General features: G+C 47.7%; 1 protein-coding gene and 1 pseudogene across 4 annotated transcripts in view; one reads left to right on the top strand and one right to left on the bottom strand.

The window, feature by feature from the left end:
• LOC129380714 (uncharacterized) overlaps window positions 1-15,733 on the bottom strand; it is a 163,162-nt gene extending 147,429 nt beyond the window's left edge. For all 4 annotated transcript variants that reach the window (XR_008608901.2, XR_008608902.2, XR_011890401.1 and 1 more), the window contains exon 1: window positions 15,585-15,733. The gene's annotated coding sequence lies outside the window, so the exon portion shown is untranslated. The remainder of the gene's footprint in view (window positions 1-15,584) is intronic.
• Window positions 9,421-10,180, top strand: LOC126544197 (uncharacterized; annotated as a pseudogene).
• Window positions 15,734-16,680: the final 947 nt, after the last annotated feature.

Raw genomic sequence — 16,680 nt, 5'->3', positions numbered from 1 at the left:
ACATGTATTCTTCTAGTATGACAGGTTGCAGCGCACCAAACTGCGCAAACCGCACGGAAGCTGGCAAAGCTTTTTACGCGGTGCCGTGCGGACGGACTGATGTGCGCCGGCGACTGGTATGGCTACCGTATACGGGCCGAGACCGGCCGGCACCGAAAGTTACCGGGACGTGCGAGGTGCGTTCGCCTTGTTTGCACTAAAGCAACATTTATGTAGAGTAGCACCCCTGTTAACGCCGAAATGCATACGCGTGACATGAGAGGTTGTTCACTGGTACGATTTTTGGCGCATATGTGCAGCGCGACGCGGACACGGGACAACGAACGAACGACATCTCCATGTCAGAGATTCCCCTTCCACATGCAATGAGATCACGAAGTATTACCTTCTTAATCGCGGTTTACGGTTTGCCGCATCCTAAACTAAACAGGGCTCAGGCACTTACATTACGCTTACTACAGACTGGTACTCATCCTTGCCTACGGAGGCTGAACATGTTTTATCCTGAGGCATATACTGAGCCTTATTGCCAGGATTGTGGTGCTTTAGCCACGCTCGAACATATGCTCTGGTCTTGCGAAAGAATTGAAGACTCGGCGATCAAGGACGCGTCCAGGTGGGAGGCTGAACTTCGCAGCCCGGGCCTCGATGAACAACGCTGGGCTGTCCAGCAGGCTCACGACGTGGCCGTGAGGCTTGGCGTTCCGGCCCCGACGTGGGAGCGGCCCGCTTAGTGGTCAATTATCACTACTTGCAGGACCAAATAAAGTTTTCAATCCATCCATCCATCCATCCGTGTTGCGGTGCACATATACGCCAAGAATGTTAACTTACGGATACGTCCAATTCGCCGCGTTGCTTGTACGATTGCGCTGACTATGCGGGTCTATAACAGTGCGTTCAAAACAGAATAAATACTGGCAGGTACAATTTGCCCGCTGCACCCTGGTTTTTCTGCCCTCTGTTTCTTTATTTTATTTTTGTCGGCGTTCTAACTTTCATGTAATGTTGATTTATGTGTTAGTGTTCATTTTTGTGCAGTAAGCGGAAACCTCGCACACACACCCTTGTATTATATATATCTTCAGCATTTACCGTCCGCAATATCTTGCTTGTTAGGTCGGCCTTAGTCGACGTGAGGAATGTAAAATTCTGCCTGCATATTTATTAAGTGCTGTGTTATACTAAATGGACCTGAGTAGTATGAAGCTATCAAGAAAAGTGTTCTCATGTATATTACATTCTGCAGTGTGCCACTAATTACTTTGCAAGTTTTCCATCTTGATTTGATTAGTGCAATGAAAATAGAATTACTCTCAATTGCTTGTTCCCTTTCCAGTTGCTTTGAATTCCGCCCCCCAAGGCTCCAAGAACCAGCACATTTGCCCTGCTGCTAGCGGCCACTGATTATCGATTCCCTCGTAGGAAATAAATTTGATCTAGAAGCTCATGCATCTTGAATTTTTTTCCACTTGCAGATTTGCTGATGAAGTAGTTGTTAGTGTGCGGTATGAATGAATCGTAAGGATAAGCTTTGCATAAAATGTGCGCATTTGAACATTTGAAATGCGTTTAAATCTACGTATCTGCCCCACATATATCGCGAAGGTGCGCCTGCAGTGAACGACGGTTATTGATAACTGGCGCTCTGTTAACGGTCACTGACATAACTATAGACAGTTTGCGCATACGTCCTCGCGGCCGACATTTTTGAGTACTAGCACGTCGAGAAGCCGCGTAAGCAATAAACGTCACAGGACAAGAGCATGACAGACGCGTCTTGCATCGAGCGACAAAGCGATGACAGTGATAAACCGCTGAAAAACAGTGGCTGCCAAAAAGCAAAGCTATGTGCGCGTGGTGATACGGTGCCATGACGTCATCGTGGCCGCCATCTTTGGGTACTAGCACGGTGAGAGTTGCGTCCGTGAAGACACATGAAGACCATCTGTAGGCACGATAGTCCTTTTGGCGGTGATCATTAATCGGCTGGTTTCGGCAGCGACAATGTGCTCACATAATTGTCCGCCTTACATGTGTGGTTTTTTTGTTACACGTCCTTTAAAAAAAATTTCGCCTTCCGGCCTCAGCGAGAAAACTTCATATGCATGCATAAAAACATTTCACCGCTTTTTCTTGCAAGGTACTGCATGTTTGCAAGCAAACTTTTGAGCTGCTCGAGCCATGGGCGCAGTCAGGATTTTATTTCGGGGGATCGAGGGGGTCGTACCCCCTTATATGCAAGTTCATGCCTGTGTTTGTATACGTGCGTGTACATATGTATATACAAACCAAAAATTTGGGGGGGTTGGAACCCCACCGCCCTCGGGCTACGCCAATGGTCAGAGCATAGCCTGCGTTAAAACGTGCCAACTTGCTCAGCACTTGCGAACAATCAGCCTTTTATCATGGCGAGACGGCGCATGCGCCCTGCCCTACCCGATTAGTCGCGAAACGTTTTGGAAGGGTCGCGCGCGTCGCCGCGCGCCGGGAAGTGCCCCCCCCCCCCAAAAAAAAAAAATAAAAAAATAAAGAGAGCACTTGGACGCGCTGCTGCAAACACTCGTGCCACGTACCGCATTGAAACTCCACTGATAGCTCGACATGGTTGTGGCGCCGAAAACGTGCGTAGCGTAAGACTGCAGCTCCTCTTTAAAACAGAAAGCAGCCAGGGCTTCGTCCGAGTGCTTCGGACTACACCGTGAACCACGCAGTTGCCACCGTTCATTGATGGCTAGCAAACTTAACGAAAAACCCGTGTGTTACACTTGGGCGACACTTAAAAATATCACGTTGCAGATGAAGTATTCTTGCAACGTTGGTCCTCACTTGCTGGTGGTGGCAGCGCGTGTGTAACTTCCCGTACTTGTTTAAGGCGCGGTATACTTGGGTCTATACGAGACCGACAAGACGCTCACGTCAAGAATTGACCGACTGTTCAGTACAGTGCGTCACTGAAATCATTTCATCATACCAGGCCGACGACGACGCAACCGACGAGCGCGAGTTGTCGCACTGCGACGGGCTCTCTTGTTGGCGCCACCAACAAAATCAGCGCGCCGACCATCGTTCGAACCAAGCCTGCGCGATCAGCCATAACTGACATCGCGATAGCGACAGCGCCTTCGCTTGTATATATATAATTAATCGCGCTAACAGTGAGTGAAAACATGTCTACGAAGTTGAAATGCGCAAGCTTCAACCCTATCAAACCGTGCACATGAAGTTTGAGCCAATGTTGATCCTATTTAGCGAAGCTTAAGCCTGGCGCCATCATGTTCGTACACCCGCAACCGGCGCACTACAACTGAAATGTAAGCAGTTAAGACGAAGTAAACTGCTTTTATAGTTCAGTTCTGACCGCAGCGATTAGAAATCAACTGCACTTCACTTCGCCTGGCGCGCACACAATAAGCGGCAAGCGGCGACACAGCGCTGTGCCAACATCTGTATGTCACCGTACCCGGCTGCCAGTCGCATTCGCTGCCTAGATGGGTGGGTCTGTACGTGTTGTTATGTCAACATATTTCTCAATTCCAGAGATATACTGTTTATCTCTGTGTCAAAGAGGAAACAAGAGAATTCGGTATACTGCAGTCTAAACAACCGTCTCGCTGAGTTATACCAACGGTGTCAGTGATGGTATCCACGTTTTCGCGAAGGAGCAAAGCGGCCTAAAAATGGGCACTTAATTTATGCGAGCACAGTTTTCTCTAATAATGTCTTATGGCAAGCGCAAACTGTAAGTTTGATGGAGTTAAATAAAAGCGAGAATTCGAAATAAATAGACAGCCCCTAATATGTTATCTGGATCACAGTTGCCGTTGTTTGAGTGGTTCGGCCGCTCAACTTGACTCGTCTCAGAGTGGGACAACGCGGCACATATGCGCAGATATGCAAGTTTTACTACGTTTTCACACAATTTCATATCAGCGATGCACCTTTTCCACAACATTTGACGCTAACAAAGACCTGTGGCTGTAGGTGTCGATGTAAACAAGTGCACCGCTTTGATAAATTCGGCGCGGAAGGCTACGCTCGAATACGTCTTGAAAATGCGAAATGTCTAAATAATGTTTAAAAAGAATACAAAAAGTGAGCTCCAAGTGCAGAAATCAGCGACAACAAAGTCCAAGGCATCCCTGTCGGCAAAGGGAACTCAGCGTGCCTTTAGAGGCCGACTTTTTGCACAACAGCGCAACTCAAGTCTGCTCACCTAGTAGTCATTGAGTGCTTCATGGCTTCCATGAACCACATTCTACCCTGGAGAAGCCACTCATAATGACTTAGGATCCGCGAAACGCAAAACTGATGCGCACTAAACGTGGGCGCAGGTACACATATCAACCGGCGAAGGTCCCGACACCCTTCTAATACGTTTCCAGCGGCTGGCGCCAGAGGGCAGCACAGGAAAATGAAAAAAGGCGGATCGCCGCACATAGCTCGCGACCAGCAGTCAAAAAAGCAAATGAAACACTACGCGGCATTTCCTTCCTGCGCGCACGAGCAGTGGGTTCACTGCATAACTGGAACGTAATGCCGGACCTATGCGGAACTCTGCTCCCTGCGAGAGTTAGAGTTACTCTAGCGGGAGGTAATGCCCATTAGCGATGGCTGAATGGATGTTTGGAACGGGGCGGTGGGTTGCGCCACCAAGCTTTTGCTATTATACTGTTTAATGTCTACCTAGAATAAAGAAGAAAAAAAACACGATGAACTCCCACAACCAAATTTTGTGATCCCCTATTGCGAAGTGTGCTTTTGTACGTCTCCGTTGTCTGTCGTTTCCCTACTTTTCTTCCAACGATCTTCCTATCGCCTCTTACTAATCGCTATCGCGGACATGCTTACTTTTCCACTGCTCTCGCTGAACCAAAGGGTTTCATGGAGGCCAGTGGTACCTGAATCGACTGCTGGGCAGACGTCTTCACATTCTAATAAAACATGCTACGTCGTTTCCCTAGCTTTACCGCAGCAAGCACACGCTTCTTCTTCCTTCTTATATCTCGCTTTATAGGTGCGTGTTCTAAGGCCTCCCGATCTCGCTTCGAAAAGTAATGAGCTTTCCTTTGAGTTATCATAAAATGTTACTTTCCTGATTTCGTTTTTTCCTCTTAGGTAGTTACTCGTGCCAGGTGTCTTTTCCATTGCCACCACCCATGAGATTATTTCAGCCTCTCTGACTTTCCGCTTGACGTTCTTTGTTGCTGTGTTGCCCACCCTACACGCCGCATTTTGCTGGTAAGCTTCCTAGTTATTTTCCTCCACTGTGAAGCAATGTTTTTCCTGTGCAGACACCTGGGGAAATTCTCCCAGCCCATTTACTTTCTTCCATATTCCTCAGTCGTTCTTCATAATCAATTTTACTGCGAGCTTCCCTCACTTCAAAACTAGTCTAGCCCACAGCTTCTTTTGTAGTCTTCCCGTGAGCGCCCAATGCGAGGCGTCCCACACGATGGATGGATGGATGGATTTTATGAGCGTCCCCTTTGGAACGGGGCGATGGATTGCGCCACCAAGCTCTTGCTACTACACGGTAGGTGCTGCTCAGCGCCGCCTGTGGCGAGCGGCGCGACACTGGGAAGGTGGGAGGACCGCGAAATTTAAACTTCGTTCACGTGTCACCGAAACCCGCACGTATATCTGTGATTCACCGTTTGTTTGTTTGTGTATGTGCGTGTCTGTGTGCATGAAGATGCAAGCGTGGCCCTCGGTAATGTCGCAGATACTTTTTGCGGGTTTAGGCATATTAAAGGAACAGGAGGGTACTTTCGTGCTGCTGCGTTAACCAGCTGAGACATGCTGTACGCTACTTCGCATGTTTTCTCCGCGAAAGAAGTGGCCGGCCTGGGATCGTTCACGCGAAGTGCCGTGCGCAGCAGGGAAAACAACTGTACGAAGTCATCCTGCGCGTGAGTAAATCCCACTGTGGCACATCGAAGGAACTAGACTGGCACCCTGAAAACATTGTGCTTCTAATAGGTTGACCGATTTTTAGTCGACGCGTCGCTGTTGGCGACGTATGCCTCATAAATTTCCCTCTGGCGCGTTGTAAGCCGCGGCCTATCATTCGACGCACATGTCACATTGCTACTTTAGATCGGCATACAGTTAGATCTGAACCGGGTACAGCTGCACGGTCACTTTGGATCAAGATTTTGTCCATATGTGTCCAGTCGATCGCGATCCGCGCATCGAATTCGAGCTTCACCATCGCGATCGTTGGCTGTCCTCAGCCCCGTCATGCCGAGTGAGCTAAACCAACTCGATTCGAATTGTTGCATCGTGTAGCAGTGACCATGCTTGATCGAAATTGAGAGATTTGATACGGCCGGGCGCGAGTCGCTTCGCGCGGCGAGACAAACGAGCCCTCATTTATCAGGTCTTTTATTGCGAAAGCAATACTGCTCGCACTTTCGGCCCATCGGTGGTTGTGGCGCCTCCTTACACAGCTGCGCGTCACGTGACCGTGTGACGTCACGCCAGACCGAGAGACGGGGCCTCAGCCAGCGCCATCTAGAATTTTCAAGGCCTCCGCACTCCCGTCTTTCGTGGCTGTGACGTCACTACACTTGGCCCTAGCCGAAGCGGGCCTAGCTTTCTCGGCTTTCCGACAGGTGGCACTGACGGTCAACAGCGCGTTTTTTTTTCTTTCTACCTTTGTTGACCGGCGAATGTGCACGCTTACGCTTGGATGTTGTATTTCTTGAACTGTTTTGTGATCATAGTGCAGCACATCGCGTGCAGACTCCACGAATAGTCTTTTCAGTGAAGTGGTGGTGTGGGGAAGTTTCCAAACAACGTTGACACTGCTCGTAAAGCCGATGACCAAGCTGGAATCAGTGCGTTAGGCCTAAGCCTGCGGTGTGGTACGAAGGTCTGCAAGGTTTCTGCGTGCGTCGAAATCAGCGATGGGTCGGTGCTGCGTACCCAACTGCCGCGGAAATTACGATAAGGGTCCTAAAGTTAGACTGTTTTCGTTGCCGCGTGACGCTGCCCGCAGAAAGCAGTGGGTGAGAGCTATCCGTCGTGACGACGTCGACATCGGCACCTTACGCGATCCCAAGGTATGTAGTACATCCACATGTTCTCTTCCGTAGGCGCCAAGTTTTAAAGCAATGTCTATCGTTTCTTGAATCAATGCATTTTTTTTTTACGGAGACATTTTGTTTACTGTGTACAAATGGTGAAAAAGATTTCCTTTGGTTCCTGTGCTGCCTGCTAGCTTCGTGCTGAAATCGAGTTGAGCTAGTGGCATATTAATGAAATAGAGTTGGCTTCTGTTTGCATTTCTGGTAGAAATATTGGAATTTCGTATTTAATGTTTTGGCGAGTCACTTGTGCCTTCTGTACTCGTCTGGAGTGCTTATTGATGCTGAACCTCTGATCTTACAATTGACACGGCCCTTCTTGACTACTATTTGCTGACGAATCTATACGGCGCGTTATATATGAAAACAAAAATGCCGGTGGAGATGGTGAACGAACCCAAATCTTAATAATTCATATTTTCTTTTGCTGTGAAGGTTTGCGAGCTACATTTCAAGCCAGAATTCCTGAAGACCACCTCTAGCTATACAGCTTCTGATGGGAGGACAGTGGAAGCACCAATGGGACTTACACGTCTGACACAAGAGGCTGTGCCAACCATTTTCCTCAATAGCCCTGCCTACCTATCACACTTTGCTCCAGTGCGTGATGCACCGGAAGACAAACGAAGGCGCCTTGAAGCATCCCATCTGGATGAAGCCGTGCAGTTATCACTGGCAGCACATGCTGAAGAAGAGCACAGGAACAAGCTGGCGTCATATAATGATCTGCTTTCACGGCTTCCAGATGTTCAGGTGTGCGATTTCTGGATGGTGAAGACTGTTCAAGACGCTGTGTTTTTCGTGCACATTGCAGGTGACTCAGGAGAACTAGAGGTGGAGCGCTCTGTTATAGTGAGTGACCTTATGAAGGTTACAGCCTTCTGGAGGAAGGCAAAACTCTCTTCTGATGATGTAACCATGCCTAGCAAGCTAGATGATATGCGCACTCTTGAGTCTGTGTTAGAAAGTGTAAAAATGTTCAGAGCACCATCTATATGTCACGCAGATGAAAAAGTGAAAGCGTCTTTTCAGCTAGTGTGCTCACTTCTCGATGACATTGCGAACGAGGATCTTTTGCCACAAGAACAGTTAGAGACAGTTAAATTTTTAACTGAACAGTTGCGCTTGCTCCTTAAGGATAAAAGTGCTTTGAGGTATCCAGCAGAGCTTATGATATTTTCAAGCATCCTTTATACCATTTCCCCACATGCCTATAGGTTCGTCCGCAGTACTAGCAAAATAACTTTGCCACACCCTTCTACAGTGATGAGGATTTGTGGCGAGTATCGTGCTAGTCCTGCGCACGAACATACAGATGAACATTTTTTGAACTACATCAAAAGGACAAATCATCTAAAGCAACATGAAAAAGTCGTCATTCTCATGATGGACGAAATTCACTTGACGCAGTACTTTAATTACAAAGGTGGCTCATTGACTGGCACAGCAGCAAACTGTTCTGATGCAGCAAAAACTGCTCATGTTTTCATGATTCAGAGTTTGCTATCAGGGCACAAGGATGTTGCACATATCTTGCCTGTTTTTAGTATCGAAGCAAGGCAGTTGCACGATGTCCTCAAAAAAGTTATCTTGGAGCTTGAGAAGGCAGGACTCACAGTTATTGCTGTCATAACAGACAACAATGCAATAAACAGAAAAGTGATGTCCATGTTTTCGCCGGATAACAGGTTGGATATTGTTTATCCTCACCCTGCTGACAAATCTAGGCCCCTATTTTATGTAGTGGATCCTGTTCATTTATTAAAATGTGTGAGAAACAATTGGCGTAATCAGAAAAATCCTGGAACATGCATTTTCTATCCGGAGTTTTCAAGTGCATCATCATTAGTTCGCATTAATGGAGCTTCTTTTAAGGCACTCCGTGACATACATGAATTTGAAAGAAAAAGTCTATCAAAGTTTGGCTATGGGCTTACATACAAAGCTCTCCACCCATCCAACATAGAAAGACAGAACGTAAAACTAGCACTGAAAGTTTTCAATCCATTCGTTATTGAAGCCCTGAAGTCACTTGGGGCAAAACTTGACCTGTCCTATGCTGAAGGAACGGCCGACTTTATCAGTGTGATACTAAAGTGGTGGCACATTGTCAACGTAAAAACGCCTAAGAAAGGCCGTCGGCTAAGATGTCCCTATCAAGAACCAGTGACGAGCTTGTATGGTGTGCAAGTGCAGTTCCTGAGTTCTTTTGTCAGCTGGTTCGATGTATGGAAAGAGGTGAAAATGGACACTGGTGCTCTGACAACTGATACGCATGCTGCACTCAGGCTCACAACTTCTTCCCTAATTGAGGTCTGTCGCTATTGCATTGACGAGCTTCACTTGGAGTATGTCTTGCTTGGCAAATTCCAAACTGACAGCCTCGAAGAAAGGTTTGGAAGATACCGTCGCCTTTGTGGGACAAACTATCATGTCTCCATACAGCAAATATATGAGGCGGAAGCGAAGCTAAGGCTGCAAGACTCGCTTATCTTCCCTGAAATGAGAGACATGTGGAAATCTAGCAGCAAAACATTAGATGCCAGCCGCCTCATAGAAGACTACAAGATAAAACTAACAGAAGAAGACATTAAAAGCAAGGAGTCGAGCTTGCCAGCTATTACATACATAGCAGGATTTTGTGCACACGCAGCTCTAAAAAAGATTCCTTGCACAGCTTTGCAGAAAACCTTACTGCACAGGAAAGAGAAATGGAGCTGGATCGCAACATAATAATTGAGAACCTCTCCCGGGGTGGTTTGAAGTTCCCGAGGCCTGTAGTCATAGATGCCGTGCTGCGAATGCAACTAGTTCTTGAGAAATTGACTACACAAGAAAATGTTGTGCAGTTTCATGCTTCCAGACATCAAAGGGAATTGCTGATTAGTTTGACACAAGAAGTAATAGACGATGAAGGATTCGATATCTGTTCTCAAGGTCATCATCCTGATGATGTCTATCAAAATATACTGTGGGCAGCAGCGAACACATTGCCTAAAAATTATGTCCAAATGAAGACAGACCTCTTAAACACTGAACTGTCAAAAAAGAAACAGCAAAGAAAGCTCAAAACGCTTTCGTAATGCAGACCAGCTGCAGACAGGTTGTTTGGTTCAAGGATTTGTTTTTATTGTTTGTAGTCAGTGTATTGTAGTGTGAGAGTCCTCACAGTGTTTGTGAGGACTCCCTTTTCGTTCTTCAGTGTGCATTTGAAGTAAATCTGTCAGGGTATTGTTCAGTGTTTTTTAAATCAGTTCTAGTATTGCAAAATAAACCTTTTTTCCTTAATGCTACTGTCGCCCACTCTCTTGCTTGCATGACACCGTTAAATAATGGTTTTAACCGCGGGCCTTTAAATGGAACTTCATGTTGTTACGAGAAATAAATTGACACTAAATACTGGTCGTGCATTGAAATTCTTGGACGCTCCCATTTCACTTCGGTTCAAAGGCGAACGGGCGGTAGCAAGCAGGCGCACTCCGGCGGGGTCGGGCAAGGTACGTGACTTCACGGACGGAGCGCGCAGGCCTTCAAAATTCTAGGTGGCTTTGCCTCAGCTCGCGGCATCAATGGTGGAGGCGAAGCCTTGCGCGCCGCTGCTGCGGCGCTACCGAGAGAGGGCGCTCGTTGGTGTGGCGTCACGCTAGGAGGATAAATGGGGCTACAGCTCGGCTCCTCGCAGTGGTCGGCGCGCTGCCTTGCGCTATGTCGGATGATGTATAGCCATAAGTTTAACAAAGGGCAACCATGTCCACACCATCAGCCTAACCAAGGCGCAGCCAAGGGTATTGCTTTCGCAATCTTCCAGGCTTAACCAAGCTAAGCCTTCAGCCAATTTTTTATTCGTCAGATTATTATTGTAAGCTTGCCGCAATTTGTAAACGTCCGGAAAGAATGTGGGGCTGTTGTCAGCATGACTTTTGATCATGCTTTTTTTCCCCATTGACGAAGTGATTAGGGAAGTCCTGGTTGATTCGTTTCGGACCGATTCGAAGTCATGTGCAACTGAAAATTTTGATTTAATAACCGCGAGATCTGGATTTATCTGACGCGAATGTTTGTTTTTCGTCATGTACGTACATAGATCGAGGTTCATTATGCCCTTTTCATAAGGCCTGATTTCGCTTGCGAATTCGTTTGCTTGCGTACGAGCTTTGCTTTTGTAAGGCCATTTCGCAAATGTAAAGTCGCAAGAAATATCGCACCATGTCGCACCATATCGCATCGCACGCCAGCAGCCGAAGCGAGTATCGTCTATGAATTAGCGCTCGCCAGAATAAAATAAGCTTCCTCGGCATAAAATTTCGCCAGTGTAATCCTGATCATACCAGATGCTAAGCCTACACTAAGCAGTAGTCAAATCAGCGCAGTCGTGACAAATGTCTTTTAAATATGTTGAGCTGCTGACCCGGCCATGACCGCTGGCGTCGCACAAGCTGCGAAATACGCACCTGTAGCACGATTTACAAAACTAACCCTTCTCAAAAATATGATGACAGAAGCTGACTTTTTTAGCTCCCTTCACAGCTGCGATCCATTTCTTTCGTCGTTCTAGTTCGTAAGGCCTGCTAGGAAACATGCACCAATTTATCCCGGGCTGGCCTTCGTGACTGTGAGTCTCTTATGCAGCAGTATCGTCGCTTCCACGCGTTCTTTTTCGCCCCTCCGTAATTTCGACACTTGCTCATGAAGCGCATGCCACTGCACTGTCGTAAGACGTATACGAAAAAAAAGGGGGAGGGCTAATTAACAATGCAAAACGGCCCCAACCGTGGTGAACCCGAAGTGCAGTGTGCGTGAAGTAATACGAGTCGAGCCGGTCGAGCCGCAGAGGCACCTTCCCAGAGCTGTCGCTTCGCTGCGACAGATGGCGCCAGAGTAGCCGCAAACTCGATTGTACGGAGCCTATACTTCTTTGTAATTGGAATTATTCTCCACGGTTTCCTATAGACCGTTTTTTCGTAGGCGCCGCCATATTGTGAACGCAGTGGCGCCGCCTATGAGCAGCGCCATACTGGCTTGGGTGAAAGCGGTCTTTTGCATGGCAGGTATACGCTAGGCGGCAGGTTCTGGCGTTTGTTTTCGCGGTCGTGCGGTCAGTTTAGTATGACGTGCGTCTTCTACGTGGTAAACGGTTCTGTGAGACGTGCTGAAGTGGTTTAAGGCATCATGGCCGGAATTTCTGCTGGCGTTGAGGTGGACGGAACACGCAGCGCGATGTGTGTGCGCATATTCGAGTCTACAATCAGCCTCGGAGATCAATTGTGTATTTCTGAATGTTCCAATCACTAATGTGACCTTATTGCAGTATTATCCTCTATTTCTGAGCTGCGATTTAGGAGCCATGAAACATACGCGACGATCGTAACAGCGTGAGTGTGGGTACCGTTCTGCTACGATAGGAGCTGTGGTGTTATACTTTGACAAGCGTTCAAACTGTTCGCTGCAGGTTACATTGCGTGACTACTTGGTTCGATGGATGAGGTTTTCGCCCCTGAATAAAATAGTTTTGGCGAGTGATAGCAGCATACCTTACAGTCTGAATTACGCTTGTCCAACAAAGGGACTGTTTACGAACTGCGCGAGCGTCCTAAGCAGTGGTAGGTGCTGGATTATATATATCTTTGTTATATATATAGCACATGGTCCAAGCATACTGCATCAGCGGTTATATATTTATAAACGTTGTGCGGCGTGATCATGCGAGGCCCTATTGCGGCGTTAGCCCGTTTTCTCTTGCTTGATCGAGAAAGAGGCTGATAACCGAATTTCTTTTTCGGTTGTGTTCGTTCCGTTCTCTACGACGCACTCACACGTATTACGGAAATTTTGTCCTCAAAAATAGGCATCGCATTCTTTTTATGCGATCCCTCATATATTATGGCTGTATGCAGGCCAAAAAGGCAATGCCGAAGCGCACAGCTTACATATGTACCATGCTGGTTCACCAACCGCAGTGATCGCTGTGTTGAGCAGCGCCATCGGCCTCATGCAGGAAGGCTACCGTAGACACATGGTAATTTGAAGCCTACTACACTTGAAATGCGCGAGAACGATGCCGGTGCATCACAAATATTTGATTGCGACTGCCGCTTAGATGTTTCGTGGTATCCTTAGGTTGGCCGTGTACGAGCATGCGCTCTTATGCTTTATGTTTTACTCCCTACGCCAAGCGATCAGATATTGAGCAGATTTACCATTTCATGCTGCTAATACAAAGACACCGGTTTCCTTTGTTGAATTAAAACCGATATAAGCAAAATAGTTCACAACACATACGCACACTGCGACTGATAATATGCGTACACCACGGCTGATAAAACGCGTCACATTTTTGCGCCCCCAAAAGATATTTCCGCCTACTGTAGTTACCGATGCACCGAAAGGCTTCCCTGACGACCTTATATGAACGGACATGGCGTAAGTTTCACAAAGTACCATCTAAAACATATCAAAATGGTTCCGCAGTACGCGACAGCAATACTTTCAAGCAGCGCCGCGCCGGATCGCCCAAGCCAGAGAGGAGGAAAGGCTCTCCGCGCGCCCTATCCTCCTCGCCCGATGAAACGGTCTACATCACCGCCGTTGAAGGCCATATGGTGGGACGTCACAAAAGGTCATGTTAACTTGAGCGAACAGCCCGTATACCGATTGTCGTAAGGCGTGAGATGAACTAAAAAAAGAGCCGATACTGTAGAAGTCTTATTGCTTCAGATTTACATGCCGTCTATAGATTGACTATAGACAAAAGTCATTAATCTCGGTCCGACCCGTGTACGCTGTAACCAAGCGGAGTTACCGGCAGATAATACGGAGCTATGTTAGATATAAGCCACAGGGGTTGCATACTGCTAAAACTGCTTTAAAGCCTATTTGTAGACTTGAGTGTACACGTAGCGTATACCTCCGCATTTTTGACCACGTTATACCACCTTCGTAATCGCCCTCGGCAATCGCAAGACAGTCTTCACAGTTGCCATAGCAAGACTTTCGCGGCAGTAGAAAAAAGAAAACAAAACGCCGATCCAATCGTGATAATATACATGCTATGAATACCAACTTTAGCGACAAGCGGATGCCAAGCAGGCATCAAGCTAATAGCACAGAGACTCGTAATATTTGTAGCTGACAAGGCAGACAAGGCAGACTGCGATGAACCGATGTTGCGGATGTGGCTTGCGCGTGATGCGTCGTCTAACTCTCAAACACATTTCGCGTTGGCCTCGTATATCGGCTGCATCACTAACATAAGGCGGTTTTTCGTAGACTGATACCCTGCGCTAAAACCTCATGAGATTTTCTCGTTCAGCTAAAATATGTGCCAAATCCTCTGAGCCCACTCAGTCCTTCGCAGGCAGTATGTCTGTGCGACTGAGCATATGCTTACGTCATAACTGTATTGACTATTTTAACATATCAACGGAACAGACAAATGCGCATTATGGTTGCTCAGTGGCTATGGTGTTGGGCTGCTGAGCACGAGGTCGCGGGATCGAATCCCGGCCACGGCGGCCGCATTTCGATGGGGGCGAAATGCGAAAACACCCGTGTACTTAGATTTAGGTGCACGTTAAAGAACCCCAGGTGGTCGAAATTTACGGAGTCCTCCACTACGGCGTGCCTCATAATCAGAAAGTGGTTTTGGCACGTAAAACCCCATAATTTAATCTTTGTTTAAATGCGCATTAACATGTGTGTAGGCATGCCATTTGGCGGTATACGCTGGAAGATATGCTAGAAATGTGCTGTATTAGTCATCGTCGTCGGCGATAATGCGAGCGCCTGCAGAGCCTTGTAACGGCTTTTACAAGCATCACACAAGTTTGCGTTCCGGTTATATACGATAACTCACAGCGTTTGTAATACAGCGCGCCAACGCATTTCCTTCCTCCATGGAAAAAAAATAATAAATTCGCAGTTCCGCCCGAAAGGCGAAGCACCGATAGCGATTGCAAATTAGTAGATATCTGTACGAAGTAAGGATGGTAGCTTTATCGTACGTATAAAGTTGTCAACATTCGCTTACTAACTAAATTAACAATGATAACATATGTGAGCTTGACTCAACGAGGACGTAGAAAGAAACAGACACACAGAGACAGCGCTGTATTTGTGTGTCTGCTTCTTTCTACGTCGTAGCTTGTCCGCGCGCTTGCACATTCTATCATGGATTGAAACCAACTAACCCGCCAACGTGTTTTAACTCAATTAACCAGCACGGTGTCACGCACGCACAGGTAAACATGAGCACATCTCGCTCGATATGAGCGCGGAAACTCGCTGTCAAAATTCTGGAGTGACGAATCGCGGCAGCAGCAAGCGAATTGACCTTCATGCATCTCTTGCTTCAACGCGTACGAAACGTCGAAAGCAGGGCGCATCCGAAGCTACCGGCACTACGCGCACTCTTCAAACATCGCAGATAGCTTTCAAGATGAGGCCCGCACGGGCGCGCACTTTAGCCACGCGTCGCCGAACGCTTTCAATACATACGAGTGCCGGCAACGCCTCCCTACGGCGTCCGCCAAAAGGCTGTTTCACATGGCGCGATTTTCAGTCAGCGACGCAGCGAATTCCGTCGCTCAGCGACCGCCCCGACGTGGTCGGCTCTCCGCGACTGGATTCCAACAAGTTGGTCGCGCCGTCGCCGAGTCGCAGCGATCGGCGCGATGTGGGAGGGGCAATGTGTGACGAAACAAAGCGCCGTCAAAATAGGCGCTTTCCTGTTTTACCGCGCGTTGGTAGCTCTGTGGAGCTATGTCGCGCGCCAGTTTTAGTTATGTTTTAATGGGTCGTACCCACCAGCGCCTGCGGCTTAGGAGCTTCATAAACATTTTGTTTTTCTTCCGCTTACACAATTCGTTTAAAAGGAGAAAAAAGGAGAAGCTGCACGTTATCCAGGTCGGGAGAAGGACGCCGCTTCAACATAAGGCACGTACCCACTCGGTCGCCACCGTTGTCAACCTCTTCATCGCTAGAAACTGTGCCAGCTGCTTATACGTGCACACTCAACAGCAGCTTGTTCTTCTGCAGAAGCAAATACTCATCCAGGAAAAAAAGTTGTGGCTTTCATAGTAACAACGAAACTAGAGTGTACTAAACGGAACCGCCCCACCGACGCCGCACAAGCCGCACGCTCATACTTGCGGTGTTGTGCAGCGTCTCACTCGCCCTATCTGCAAGCTGTCGTAAAGTCCCACGCTTTTGAACGTTAAAAAAAATGGTGTACTTATTCTATTATCGAATAATAATAGGAAAATTCGAATATTTGACTAGTTTCCATGTTGTTTTTATTAAACGATGCAGGCAGCAACCTTGCGCATCGCTGCGACGGAAATTACGCTGCCGCAAACGCATGTGAAAGCTGTCCGCGAAAATCGTTCTGCGACGTGCGCGGCAGAACGATTTTTTTCGCCCCGATAGCGCCATGTGAAACAGCCTAAAAGGCTCTTTCACATGGCGTCCGCGATTCGCGTGGCCAACTCCGTAGTAGACGCCGTGGTTGTCTCCGCTCTGTACGGAGCGGCGGGCGAGGAGGGCATCGAGGCACTATAGCAGCCGCCGGAGAAGAACGCCCCTCCTTCCTCGC

The sequence above is a fragment of the Dermacentor andersoni genome, chromosome 10 (assembly GCF_023375885.2).
Source record: "Dermacentor andersoni chromosome 10, qqDerAnde1_hic_scaffold, whole genome shotgun sequence".
In the NCBI taxonomy this organism is placed as follows: domain Eukaryota; kingdom Metazoa; phylum Arthropoda; class Arachnida; order Ixodida; family Ixodidae; genus Dermacentor; species Dermacentor andersoni.
Note: the sequence above shows the minus strand (reverse complement) of the source record. Positions and strands in the feature narration are given on the sequence as shown.